At 39.9% G+C, this 14,046-nt stretch overlaps 1 protein-coding gene across 1 annotated transcript in view; it reads left to right on the top strand.

Moving 5' to 3' along the window:
* Positions 1–11,872: 11,872 nt before the first annotated feature.
* Positions 11,873–14,046, top strand: part of CWC22 (CWC22 spliceosome associated protein homolog) — a 57,689-nt gene continuing 55,515 nt past the window's right edge. Inside the window, exon 1 of the mRNA XM_047084203.1 lies at positions 11,873–12,013. The gene's annotated coding sequence lies outside the window, so the exon portion shown is untranslated. The remainder of the gene's footprint in view (positions 12,014–14,046) is intronic.

Genomic DNA, 14,046 nt, shown 5'->3' on the forward strand with positions numbered 1-14,046 from the left:
TATCCAGCAAGGCTGTCATTCAAAAGAGTTGCCCAAACAAACAAACAAACAAACAAACTCTAAAGAAGTTGTGACCACTAAACCAGCCCTGCAAGAAATTATACAGGAGACACTCAGAGGGGAGAAGAGACAAAACAAAACAAAAAAAGACCAAAAGCAACAAAGACTAGAAAGAACCAGAGAACACCACCAGAAACTCCAACTCTACAGGCAACACAATGGCAAAAAATTCATATCTTTCGGTACTCACTCTAAATGTCAATGCACTAAACACTCCAGTCAAAAGGCATAGGGTATCAGAATGGATAAGAAAATAAGATCTATCTATATGTTGTCTACAAGAGACCGATTTTAGACCTAAAGACACTTTCAGATTGAAAATAGGGAGATGGAGGACCATCTATCATGCTAATGGTCACCAAAAGAAAGCTGGAGTAGCCATACTTATATCAGACAAACTAGAATTTAAAATAAGACTGTAACAAGAGATGAAGGACATTATATCTTAATTAAGGGGTCAAGCCACCAAGCAGAGCTAATGATTGTAAACATTTATGCCCCCAACGTGATCTCCCAAATATACAAAGCAAGTAATCACAAACATAAAGAAACTCATTGATAATAATACCATAATAGTAGGGGACTTCAACACCCCATTTGCAACAATGGATAGATCATCTAAGCAGAAAATCAACAAGGAAACAGTGGCTTTGAATGATACACTGGACCGATGGACTTCACAGATATATTCAGAACATTTCATCCTAAAGCAGCAGAAATACACATTCTAGAGTGCACATGGAACATTCTTCAGAATAGTTCACATACTGGGACACAAATCAGACCACAACAAGTACAAAAAGACTGAGATCATACCATGCATATTTTCAGACCACAACACTAAGAAACTCAAAATCAACACAAGAACAAATTTGGAAAGACCACAAATACTTAAAGATTAAAGAACATCCTACTAAATAATGAATGGGTTAAGGAGAAACTAAAGAGTAAATTAAAGAGGACATGGAAGCCAATGAAAATGATAACATGACAGCCCAAAGGCTGTCCCTTTGACCCCAAAGAAAGGTCTCAGATACACAGCCTAACCTTACACCTTAAAGAGCTGTAAAAAGAACAGTAAATAAAGCCCCAAACCAGCAGAAGACGGGAAATCATAAAGATCAGAGCAGAAGTCAATGATATCAAAATCAAAAAAACAGAACAGATCAATGAAACCAGGAGCTGGTTCTTTGAAAGCATTAACAAAATTGGTAAACCCCTAGCCAGATTGATCAGAAAGAAAAGTAAAGGACCCAAATAAATAAAATCATGAATGAAAGAGGACAGATCACAACCAACACTGCAGAAATACAAACAATAATAAGAGAATATTATGAGCAATTATATGCCAATAAATTGGGCAATCCAGAAGAAATGGGCAAAACCCTAGAAACATATAAACTACCAAAACTGAAACAGGAATAGAAAATTTGAACAGACCCATAACCAGTAAAGAAATTTAATTAGTAATCAAAAATCTCCCCAAAAAATAAGAGTCCAGGGCCAGATGGCTTTCCAGGGGAATTCTACTAAACATTTAATTTAAAGAAGAGTTAACACTTATCCTGTAGAAGGTGTTCCAAAAAATAGAAATGGAAGGAAAACTTCCAAACTCATTCTATGAGGCCAGCACTACCTTGATTCTAAAAACAAAGACCCCACTAAAAAGGAGCACCACAAACCAATTTCCCTGATGAACATTACAAAATTCTCAACAAGATACTAGCCAACTGGATCCGACAATACATTAAAAGAATTATTCACAGGGGCGCCTGGGTGGCGCAGTCGGTTAAGCGTCCGACTTCAGCCAGGTCACGATCTCGCGGTCCGGGAGTTCGAGCCCCGCGTCAGGCTCTGGGCTGATGGCTCAGAGCCTGGAGCCTGTTTCCGATTCTGTGTCTCCCTCTCTCTCTGCCCCTCCCCCGTTCATGCTCTGTCTCTCTCTGTCCCAAAAATAAATAAACGTTGAAAAAAAAAAAATTTTTTTAAAAAATAAAAAAAAAATAAAATAAAAGAATTATTCACTGTGATCAAGTGGGATTTATACCTGGGATGCAAGGCTGATTCAATATCCACAAATCAGTCAATGTGATACATCACATTAAAAAAGAAAGAATAAGGAGCACGTGGGTGGCTCAGTCGGTTAAGCATCCGACTCTTGCTTTCAGCTCAGGTCATGACCTCACGGTTTCATGAGTTCAAGCCCCACATGGGTAGGGCTCTGTGCTAGCAGCCGGGAAGCTACTTGAGATTCTCTCTCTCTCTCTCTCTCTCTCTCTCTCTCTCTCTGCCCCTCCCCCACTCACGTGCGTGCGATCTCTCTCTCTCTCTCTCTCTGCCCCTCCCCCACTCGCGTGCGTGCGCTCTCTCTCTCTCTCTCTCAAAATAAAGTTAAAAAAAAATTTAAAAAGAATAAGAACCCCATGATTCTCTTAATAGATGCAGAGAAAGCATTTGACAACACAGCAGCCTTTCTTGATAAAAACCCTCAAGAAAGTAGGGATGGAACAATCGTACCTCAAGATCATAAAAGCCATATACTCAAGACCCACCACTAATATCATCCTCAACAGGGAAAAACAGAGCTTTCCCGCTAAGGTCGGGAACACGACAAGGATGTCCATTCTCACCACTGTTATTCAACATAGTATTGGATGTCCTAGCCTCAGCAATCAGGTGACCCAAAGAACTAAAAGGCATCCAAATCAGCAAGGAGGAACTCAAACTCTCACTCTCACAACATGATATCCTATATGGATAACCCAAAAGATTCTACAAAAAAACCTGGTAGAACTGATCCAAGAATTCAGCAAAGTCGCAGTATATAAAATCAATGCACAGAAATTAGTTGCATTTCTATACACCAATAATGAAGCACCAAAAAGAGAAACCCATTTTCAATTGCACCGAAACCCATAAAATACTTAGCAATAAACCTAACCAAAGAGCTGAAAACTATAGAAAGCTTACAAAAGAAATTGAAGAAAATACAAAAAAAAAATGGAAAAACATTCCATGATCATGGATTTGAAGAACAAATATTGTTAAAATGTCATTACTACCCAAAGGAATGTACACATTCAATGCAATCCCTATCAAAATCACATCAGCATTCTCCACAGAGCTAGAACAAACAATCTACAATTTGTATGGAACCAGAAAAGATCCCAAATAGCCAAAGCAATCCTAATAAGGAAAAACAAGGCTGGAGGTATCACAATTCCAGATGTTAAGCTGTATTACAAAGCTACCATCCCCAAGACAGTATGGTACTGGCACAAAAACAGACACTTAGATCAATGGAACAGAATAGAGAACTCAGAAATGGGCTCACAAACGTATGGCCAGCTCATCTTTGACAATGCAGAAAAGAATACCCAATGGAATAAAGACAGTCTCTTCAGTCAATGGGGTTGGGAAAACTGGACAGCTACATGCAAAAAAATGAATAAGAACCCATGATTCTCTTAATAGATGCATAGAAAGCATTTGACAACACAGCAGCCTTTCTTGATAAAAACCCTCAAGAAAACCCTGGACCACTTTCTTACATCACACAAAAAATAAACTCAAAATGGATAAAAGACCTAAACGTAAGACAGGAAGCATCAAGATCCTAGAGGAGAAAGCAAGCAAAAACCTCTTTGACCTTGGCTGCAGCAACTTCTTACTAAACATGTCTGCAGAGACAAGGGAAACAAAAGCAAAAAGAACTATTGGGACCTCATCAGGATAAAAACCTTCTTCACAGCAAAGAAAACAATCAGCAAAACTAAAAGGTAACTGACAGAATGGGAGAAGATATTTTCAAATGATGTATCAGATAAGGAGTTAGTATCTAAAATCTATAAAGAACTTACCAAACTCAACACCCAAAAAACAAAGAATCTAGTGAAGAAATGGACAAAAGATATGCATAGACACTTTTCCAAGAAGACATCCAGATAGCTAACAGACACATGAAAAAAATGCCCAACAACACTTATCATCAGGGAAATACAAATCAAAACCACAAGGAGATACCACCTCACACCAGTCAGAATGGCTAAAATTAACAACTCAAGCAACAACAGATGTTGGTGAGGATGCAGAGAAAGAGGAACCCTTTGTACTGTTAGTGGGAATGCAAACTGATGCAGCCACCCTGGAAAAGAGTATGGAGTTCCTCAAAAAATTAAAAATAAAACTACCCTATGACTCAGCAATTGCACTACTAGGTGGTAATCCAACGGATACAGGTGTGCTGTTTTGAAGGGCACATGCACCCTGATGTTTATAGCAGCAATATAGACAAGAGCCAAAGTATGGAAAGAGCCGAAATGTCCATCAAGTGATGAAGGGATAAAGAAGATATGGTGTATATATACGTGTGTGTGTGTGTGTGTGTGTGTGTGTGTGTGTGTGTGTACGTACAACAGAATATTGCTTGGTAATCAAAAAGAATGAAATCTTGCCATTTTCAACAGCATGGATGGAACTAGGTGTATTATGCTAAGCAAAATTAGAGTAAGATAAATATCATATGACTTTATGTGGAATTTAAGATACAAAACAAATTAACATAAGGGAAGGGAAGCAAAAATAATATAAAAACAAGGAGGGGGACAAAAGATAAGAGACTCTGAAATACAGAGAACAAATTAGAGTTGCTGGAGGAGTTTTGGGTGGGAAATGGGCTAAATGGGCAAGGGGCATTAAAGAGGACACTTGTTGGGATGAGCCACTGGATTCTACTCCTGAAATCACTGTCGCACTATATGCTAACTAATCTGGATGTAAATTAAAAAACAAAAACAAGCAAACAACCAAAAAAAATAAAAAATAAAAAACCACGGCGGCCCAGAAAAAGGATCAACAGCCTTGTCAATAAAATGCCAAGAACAGAAACTTGATTTCTTGAAATAAATAAATAAATAAATAAATAATAAGCTAAACCAAGGGGGTAAAGGACCTATACTCTGAAAACTATAAGACATTGATGAAAGAAACTGAAAAAAAAAAAAAACAAACCATAATTGGAACGGTATTCTATGCTCACGGACTAGAAGAACAAATAGTGTTAAAATGTTCATACTACTCAAAGAAATCTACAGATTCAATGCAATACCTATCAAAAGAGCAACAACATCTTTAAAGAACTAGAATAAATAATCTTAAATTTGTTTGGCATCACGAAAGACCCTGAATAGCCAAAGCAAACTTGAAAAAGCACAGCAAAACCAAAGGTATCACAATCCTACATTTCAAACTGTTCTACAAAGCTGTAGTAATCACAAAAGTATGGTACTGTTACAAAAATAGACACACAGAGCAATAGAACAGAATAGAGATCCAATAAATAAACCCACAATTATAAGGTCAATTACTCTTTGACAAAGGAGGCAAGAACATGCAATGGGAAAAAGCCTCTTCAACAAATGGTGTTGGGAAAACAGGACAGTAACATGCAAAAGAATGAAACTTGACCACTTTCTTACACCATACACAAAAATTAACTCAAAATGGATTAAGGATCTAAATGTGAAACCTGAAACCATAAAATTCCTAGAAGAGAGCACAGGCAGTAATGTCTCTGACATTAGCCATAGCAACATTTTTCTATCTATGTCTCCTGAGGCAACAGAAACAAAGCAAAAATAGACTATTGGGATTACATCAAAATAAAAAGCTTCTGCACAGCAAAAGGAAACAATCAACAAATCTAAAAAGAAAACTTACTGAATGGGAAAGATATTTGCAAATGACCTATCTGATAAAGGGTTAGTATCCAAAATGTATAATGGAATATTATTCAGCCATCATATGGAATGAATAATGGAATATTATTCAGCCATAAAAAAGAATGAAATCTTGCCATTTGCAACAACATGGATGGAACCATAGAGTAGAATGCTAAGTGAAATTAAGTCAGTCAGAGAAAGACAAACACCATTTGATTTCACTCATATGTGTAATTTAAGAAACAAAAACAAATGAACAGTGAAAAAAAGAGACAGACTAAATAACAGACTCTTAATTACAGAGAACAAACTGATGGTTGCCAGACAGGAGGTGGATGGGGAGATTGGTGAAATAGGTGAAAGGGATTAAGAATACACTTAACATGATAAGCACTGAGTAATGTATAGTATTGTTGAATCACTACATTGTACATTTGAAACTACTGTAATATTGTATGTTAACTATACTGGAATTAAAATTTAAAAATTAAAAAAAGAAAGAGGAGGCTGCCATGGAACTTGGTTCATTTGTAGCAGTGAGGATGATGGGTCCCTGAAGCAATAGAGGCTAAGGCAATACTTAACCCTCAGAAGCTAGAGAGTCACAAGAATCATAGTACCAGTTGTTGGAATAGTGGCCAAGAGTGAATTGTACAGATGGTTAACAGAATAGGGTGTCAATATGGGCAAAATATATGGGTTGTCAATGAATATTGACATATCCACATATTTTGAGGACTATTAGATACCTGGTTAGAGTCAACATTAATACCTGAAGAACTGAAGCAACACCATGGCAATACTATTGAAATGGAATCTTATGAAAGCCAGGTAATAAATGGAGTTATGGCCAAAGTCTGGCTCATAGTGGGTCCACTGGGTTCACAGATCAACTCAGTGGTCATTTACCCAATCCCAAGTGTATAACTGGAATTGATATACTTCACAGTTGGGAGTCATTTCTATATATTCTCCTTGGCCTGTGGAGTAAGAGTTATCATAGTGGGGAAGGCCAAGTAGACATCTTTGAAACTGCCTCTCCTGGCCAAGAAAGTAAATCTAAAACAATATCACAATGCCAAAGGGTGGTGATTAACAATACCGTTAGGACATAAAGCATGCAGGAATAGTAGTTCCCATCACACCTCCATTTAATTCGACAGTTTGGCCAATGTAGAAACCAGATAAATTAGCAGAATGATTGTAGACTACTGGAAGCTCAACCAACTAGCAGCCCCAAATGCAGCTGTCATGCCAAGCAAAGTGCCATTGTTAAAGCAGGATAATATGGCCTCAAGCACAGGCCACTGATTTGGAGAATGGATTCTTTTTTACCCCATCAATGAACACAATTAGAAATATTAATATCCAAAGGAAATAAACAAGCAACAATATGCATTGACACTTTAACCCCATGGCTATGTTAACTCTCCTTTCTTTCTCATAATACAGTCCAAAGAGATGCAGATCATCTGGAAATCCAGTAGAGTATCATATTGATCCATTATATCAATGATACCATGCTGATTAAACATGTTGAGCAAGTGTTGGCTAGTATGCTAGAGGTTTGTGTTCTAGAAAGTAGGGGATCAACCCTGTGAATAATTAGGGATCTGTCCTTCATTAAAGGGTTTAAATGTCCAGTGTTCTGGGGAGTGCTAGAACATTCCCTTTAAAGTAAAAGACAAACTGCTACCTCTTGCATCCTCTACAAGAAAGGAGAAAGCACAGCGCCTAGGAGGCTGCTTTGGGTTCTGTAAGCAACATAATTCACACCTAGAAATATTTTTCTGGCCCACATGCTAGGTGACATTAAAAGCTGCCAGCTTTACAACCTGGCAAAAGAGCTCTGCGGCAGGTCTGAGTAGTGATGCAAAAAGCCTTGGTACTTGTGCCATAGGATCTGGCACTTTCTATGGTGTTAAGAGTTGTCAGTTTTGGGAAAAGATGCATATGGAGTTTATAGAAATCTTACACAATTCAAGCCCTCGGGGTTCTGGAGCAAGGTTGCACATTTTTTAAAAGTTAAGTCTTGGCATGCTACTGGAAAAAAAAAAAAGAGGGAATGCTTGACCATGGGACACTAAGTGACACAAAATGCAATGTGTCTTGTTGAACCCATCATGTCATAAATTCTGGAGGACCCAGTCATAATTCATCATAAGATGAAAGTATTATATTTGGGATGGCGCACAAAGAATAGCAGAGGCACAAAAAATCCACGTGAACAGATAAGTCTAGACCTTGATATCACCCTTCAGTTGCATCAACACCCTCTCTCAGCTTGTACTGATGGCCATATTGGGGTAGGGGTGGTGTCTTGATCACCAGCCGAAGAAAGAAAAAAATGGCTGAGTTTAGTTTACAGATGAATTGGCTAAGTATGTGGATGAAACCTGAAATTGGACAGCAGTACAGGCTCACTCCCAAATAGTTTGAAGACAGGAGAGCTTCCTAATGGGCAGAGCTTCAGGTGGTGCACCTGGTCTTCCACTTTGTATGGTAAGGAGAAGTGGCCTGATGTCAGGGCATAAATAGACTAATAGGAAATGCCACATAGCCTGGCTGACTGGTCAGAAGTCTGAAAAGAAAAAGATTTTAAGAATTGCAGACAAGGAAGGGCCCCTTAGTGTATCAGTCAGTTAAACGTCTGACTTCAGCTCAGGTCATGATCTCACGGTCCGTGAGTTCGAGCCCCACCTCGGGCTCTGCGCTGACAGCTCAGAGCCTGGATCCTGCTTCAGATTCTGTGTCTCCCTCTCTCTCTGCCCCTCCCCCACTCACACTCTGTCTCTCAAAAATGAATAAATGTTAAAAAAAAAAAAAGAATTGCAGACAAGGAGGACTTAAAGAATTAGAGGCATGTGGATATGCATAGCATTGTGAGTAAAAAGTGTGAGGATCTTTTTATCATACATCAATGTCCACAAGAAAGCATAAATTACAGAAGAAGTATTAAATAATCAAATAAACAAAATTACTCAGCTAGTTGATGTTAGCTTGTCTTTGTTAGCAGTCACTATAGTGCTGGCACAATGAACACTTGAGTGAAATGGTTATGGTGGCAAAAATGTAGTCTTTGCATGGGGTCCATCAGCATGAGGCCCATTTACCATAGTTCACCTACCTATGATACTGCCTCATTTGCCAGTTCAACCTGCCAGCATACGTATTGGGTATATATTTGCACTTCATACCCACAAATCTTTATCCAGCACCACCATATAGGAACTTATACAATGCCTAATTCACAGACATGGAACACAATACAACACAGCATCCAACCAGAGAAATCACTTCACAGTAAAAGTAGTGTAGGAAGTGCCTGCGACCATGAGTTCCACTGGTTGTATCACATGTTGCATTTCCCAGAAGCTGGTGGCCTAATAGAGCACTGGAATGATCTGTGAAGGGTAAAGTTCAAGCACCTGCTAAGAGAATACTCTGCAAGGAAGAGGTGCTGTTCCCCAGCGTACAGTAGACTTTGAGATGGCTTAGAATCTCCAGTAGGAACAATATATGGGTCCACAAAACAAGGGATTAAAACAGGATTAGCCCCATTTACAATCATTCCCACTGACCCATAGGGAGACATAGGGGTCCCCATACCTGCAACTCTGACCTTTTTGGAATCAGAGGTCCTAGTCCCCAAAGGTGTTATATTCTTGCTAGAGGACACAGCAAGAGTCCCATTGAACTGAGCTTCATCTGCTGCATAGGCACTTTGGACTTCTTGAGTTCAGGGAAAAGGAGGCAAAAAGAAGAGTTAACACCTTGGGAGGAAAAGCTAAGTCTTATCATCAGGAGAATGTAGGCTTGATGTTACATAACAGGATCAAGCAAGACAATGCGTGACACTCAGGTGATCTATTTGGGCAACTCTTAGTGCTACCTTGCCGAATAGTGAGTGTTAATAGCCAACTGCAGCAGCACCTGCATGAGAAGGTGATTATTACTAAGGGTTCAAATTTCTCAGGAACGAGGGTTTTCACACTAACTAGTGTAACTACTAAGACCAGCAGAATTGGTAGCTGAGAGTGTGGGGAATTTAGAATGAATAGTGGAGGACAAAGGCAATGGTTGAGCTGTGGTTCAAAACCAACTGCAAAGATGGGGACTATAGTTTGTCCCACTAACTTCTCTCTACTAAGTTTCTTTTCAGGAAAAGAAGCCACTGGAACCCTAGAGGAATTGTTCTCTGAATGTGTATACAGAGTGGATCTAAATGGTGCAAGGGGTTGACTGTGACAGAGAAATTCTGTTCAGATACCCTTTCAAGAAAAGGCTCTTTGCCTAGCTGCTAGGAGTAGTTAGGTAACACCATTCAAATGTTAATACTTCCAACTGTATATCAGGTTTTGAATGGTGGCCACATTTTTCTTGGGGTGGCTCCAGCCAATGACTGAGCAAAACTGTGTTACAAGGGCCTAGCCATTTTTATCCCAGTGTGGGACTCTTCATCCCAGCGTGAGACTCTTCATCTTTGCTCTGGAGTTACCATACCCAAGCCAGTTTCCTCCCTTTTACTTTTACTGTTTTACATTCTTTTTTAAAAAGGTTATTTATTTATTTATTTTTGAGAGAGAGAGAGAGAGAGAGAGAGAGAGCGCGAGTGCACATAGGGGAAGGGCAGAAATAGAGGGAGAGAATTCCAAGCAAGCTCCACACCGTGAACCCACAAACTGTGAAATCATGACCTGACCCAAAATCAGGAGTCAGAGGCTCAACTGACTGAGCCACCAAAGCGCCCCTGTTTTACATTCTTAACCCTATGTCACAGTTTGCTTCCTGGATTCCAAAACGACAAACCTAGTCTTTTCCAGCTCCATCTAACTACCCTAGCTTCAACTCTAACTTTCCTATTGCTACTGATAATTGTAGAGGTGGTATTGTGCTTCTTTTCAGTATGGATACAAATGTTTACCAGATTCATCTCCTATGCCCTGTATTGGTACAACTGAAATCTATTCACTTAAATATTTAAAGACACCAAAATGTGCCTTTATGGTCAAACATGTTAGATAGGAAAAAAAAAAAGGATGGATAATACTGTTATGTAGTAAGAATTAACTCATATACATCAAGTGTATCAACGAATTCAGTTCTTAAGAGTATTCTATGGGATGGGCACTCCTCCCCCCCCAACATCAGAAAATGGGCACACAGTGTTAAGTAAACTGCCCCAGAAAAATTACCCATGAGTATATCAATAGATTTAAGAGTTAAACATAAATAGGACTTCTCCAGTATCTTTATCTGTAATTACTGTACTCTTCTGCCTCAAAGAAAGGGTGACTCACATGAGTACTCTAAAATCCTAATAGAGAAATGTTTGGATAAACCAGGCCTGGTGTACACAAGGGTGGGGAGAATAAAGATATAGTTGCTTTAGGAAAAGATAGTTTCCAAAACAGTAACAAGCAGTTGAATTTTTTTAGGTTTTGTTACTCTTGAAAAGTAAAGCATAAGAAAACAATTTCATGAATTACCTCTGATCTCTGCACAGTTTGCTATTTCCAAGTTGGCCAGCCAATCTCCTTATCCTCACGATGTCTTGCCAGCTGGTACCTTAAACTCAATTAGAAGCATCATCTTCTCTACAAAATTAGCTTTTCCTCATTACTTCACTTTGTGGTCCAAAATCCTCCCGTTCTCGCAGCTTGAAATCTTGGGACTTAGTAGGCACTTAACGTTTCCTAACATTTTTCCTTATATAGGCTCTTGATCTAACTACTGCCAAAAGTCTGTCTTCTCCTCTTAAAGACTTCCACAGAAAAAATGACTACTGAGGTCTACTTCTTGCCAACTGCAGAGAAAGAGCTTTAAAGTAAATTTTGAGAAATCCTCATCACTATCAGCTTTCAGATGAGCCGCCTGGATGTGCTCTCGGGAGCCTACTCAGAAGAACTACAATTCCCGTCGTACATTGCGACCTTCTAAAAATTACAATTTACGCGTCATTTCCGTCCTTACTGGCGGTGGATGCTGGACTTTGTAGTTTGCATTAACTTCTCTTTTGTCGCCGTCTTGGAAAGAGGAAATTGTGGCCAGACCAACTGCTCTCAACGTGGTATTAAGTTATGGTATTTGAAGTAAATTAATAGGATAACGTTTTAAAGTGAATTTAGCGTCAGGTTTGTATGTATTTCACGTTCCGCCTTCCTCGCACTGCCGGGGCCGGAGAAGGGGAAGTGACGTGCGTCCGGTGTAATGGCGGCGCGGTGGAGCTCCAGGTAATTACCGAACTCCGTAGACTCGCTTCAGGCAGCGAACCAGATTGGGGGTGGCGGGTTGCCGGACCGGGTGGGAATAGAAAGGGGACTAGGGGGTGAGCCAGGATTTGCTGGCACCTCCGCGGGCAGCTCGGAGGTGTGCGCGCCGGCCCCCGAGACTGAGGTGTGAGTGCCGGTAGTGCGGAGGAGTCTGAGCGGGTAGGGAAGGGGCCGTGAACTCGTTCCCGCCTGCGCGGACGGACCTCGCTTCCTGGTGAGGTTGCTGGAGCTGTCTGGCCGTGGTGTTTTTGTTGCTGAAGTCTAGCACCAGCGCCTGGACCTCTGTCTTGTCGGCGCGGATCACTTAGAACTTCTCAAGTCCTTTCGGTTTCCCGAGGCCCCTTTTTTACCGGCCGGGCCCCAGGCCGTGGGAGTGGGATTAAGGAACTGTGGTTAGTTAGAAAATAGTGGAAGTTCCACTGTTATGCCTCCATCCAGCGTATATCCCTGTGACGGCTTCTTTACATTTTCATTAATCGTTTTTTTTTTTTTTTCATTCATTTGCTCTGTAAATACTAGATGCTTTCTAGTGTTTAGTCCTGGGGGCTCTTTTCTGTCGTCCTTTATCCTTCCATAAATTGATCTACCTCCAATAAGGTACTGACTCTCCAACTTGGATCTCCAGTATGTCCACCTCTCTGTGGAGCTCCGGATCCTACAATACACTTGTGCATATCGCTATCGTAATAGTTAATTTTATTGAGTCTTAACTGCAATAACCGCTTTACCTATTTTCACTTCACCCTCACAACACCTCTTTGAGATAAATAAGGGAAAAAAAATGAAGAAAGGATGTTCTAGATGCAAGATATAGGTGATTGAAAACATACTAACAGTTCCTTTTACGTTTTGATGTGTCCACAGACTAGCAATAGCAGATAGAAAAACAAACTTGGCTTTCAGAAAACTAGTTAGCCTGCCTCCTCATCATGTTTAAACTTGTTTTAGGATTGCCTGTGAATCTGGGAGTTAGCCTCAATTATCCTTCTCTAGAAAAGCGGATTTAGAATTGGCATTAAAAGTGTGACTTTGTTCTTAGAAGCATTGTGACAAGCAGCATCTGTAGGAGGAGGAGACCTGCTAGGGTGGGTGCTGGGTGATGGACTCCTAAGCCAAAGATTCCAGTCTTGATTCAGGCCTTAGAAACTCTGTCACTTAGGCAGGTTACTTAACATCTCTAGTCTCAGCCTTCTCATCTGAAAAATGTGGATGATAATAATATCTAACTTAGTGGGTTGTTTTGAGGATAAAAATAAATAACAATGCTTATATATAAGGCCTGTGTACAGTGCCCGGCCTACAGTGTTAACTATTATTGTTACTGTTGTAGTATAGTTGATGAATCCTCTATGCTTCAGTTCTTGTTCTTTGCTTTTGAATATTGCTCTTCCATGTTTCCGTGCCCATTCCACTTTCGTGGAGCATTTCCCACCCCATTTGACTGGGGTTCTGGTTTGTGTTCTCCCTGATGATTGTACATTGCCAGGTGATCGACAGTAAGTTGTACCTGAGACCATCTAAGAGAACACACTTTTACAGCGCCAGTGCCTTAACAAACATTATTTTCTGTTTACTACCCACTTGTATCTAGACTGAATTTTGTATTACCTGGTATCTCTGTAACGTAAGTTCTAGCTGGCCTAAGAAAGAGGTGGTTATTGGTAATATAGCTGACCATACTGATGACTCTGTGGGCTTCCTTGTTGCATTTCTCTTCTGTAATGTTTGAAAATTTTAGCATGAGAGGGTGATGAAACAAAAAGGCCTCTGGCACATTAGTTTCATCATACTTCTGGACTGAACCTGTCACCTAAATATTTTATCTCAGTGTATACATTTCATTTCAGTGCCTACAATAAAGTGCAAATTTTCAAAGCATTTTCTTCCAAAATAATACATCAGGAGAGGAAGCAGTGGACTAAAGCAAGCCTTTGCTATTTGTAACCAAGCTAGTAAGTGTTTTCCCGGAGAATAGATAACAACAACAGCAACAA

This window comes from Lynx rufus, unplaced genomic scaffold, assembly GCF_022079265.1.
Source record: "Lynx rufus isolate CCGP_SWC_20201006 ecotype Redwood Valley unplaced genomic scaffold, mLynRuf1.p SCAF_2, whole genome shotgun sequence".
NCBI classification, from domain to species: domain Eukaryota; kingdom Metazoa; phylum Chordata; class Mammalia; order Carnivora; family Felidae; genus Lynx; species Lynx rufus.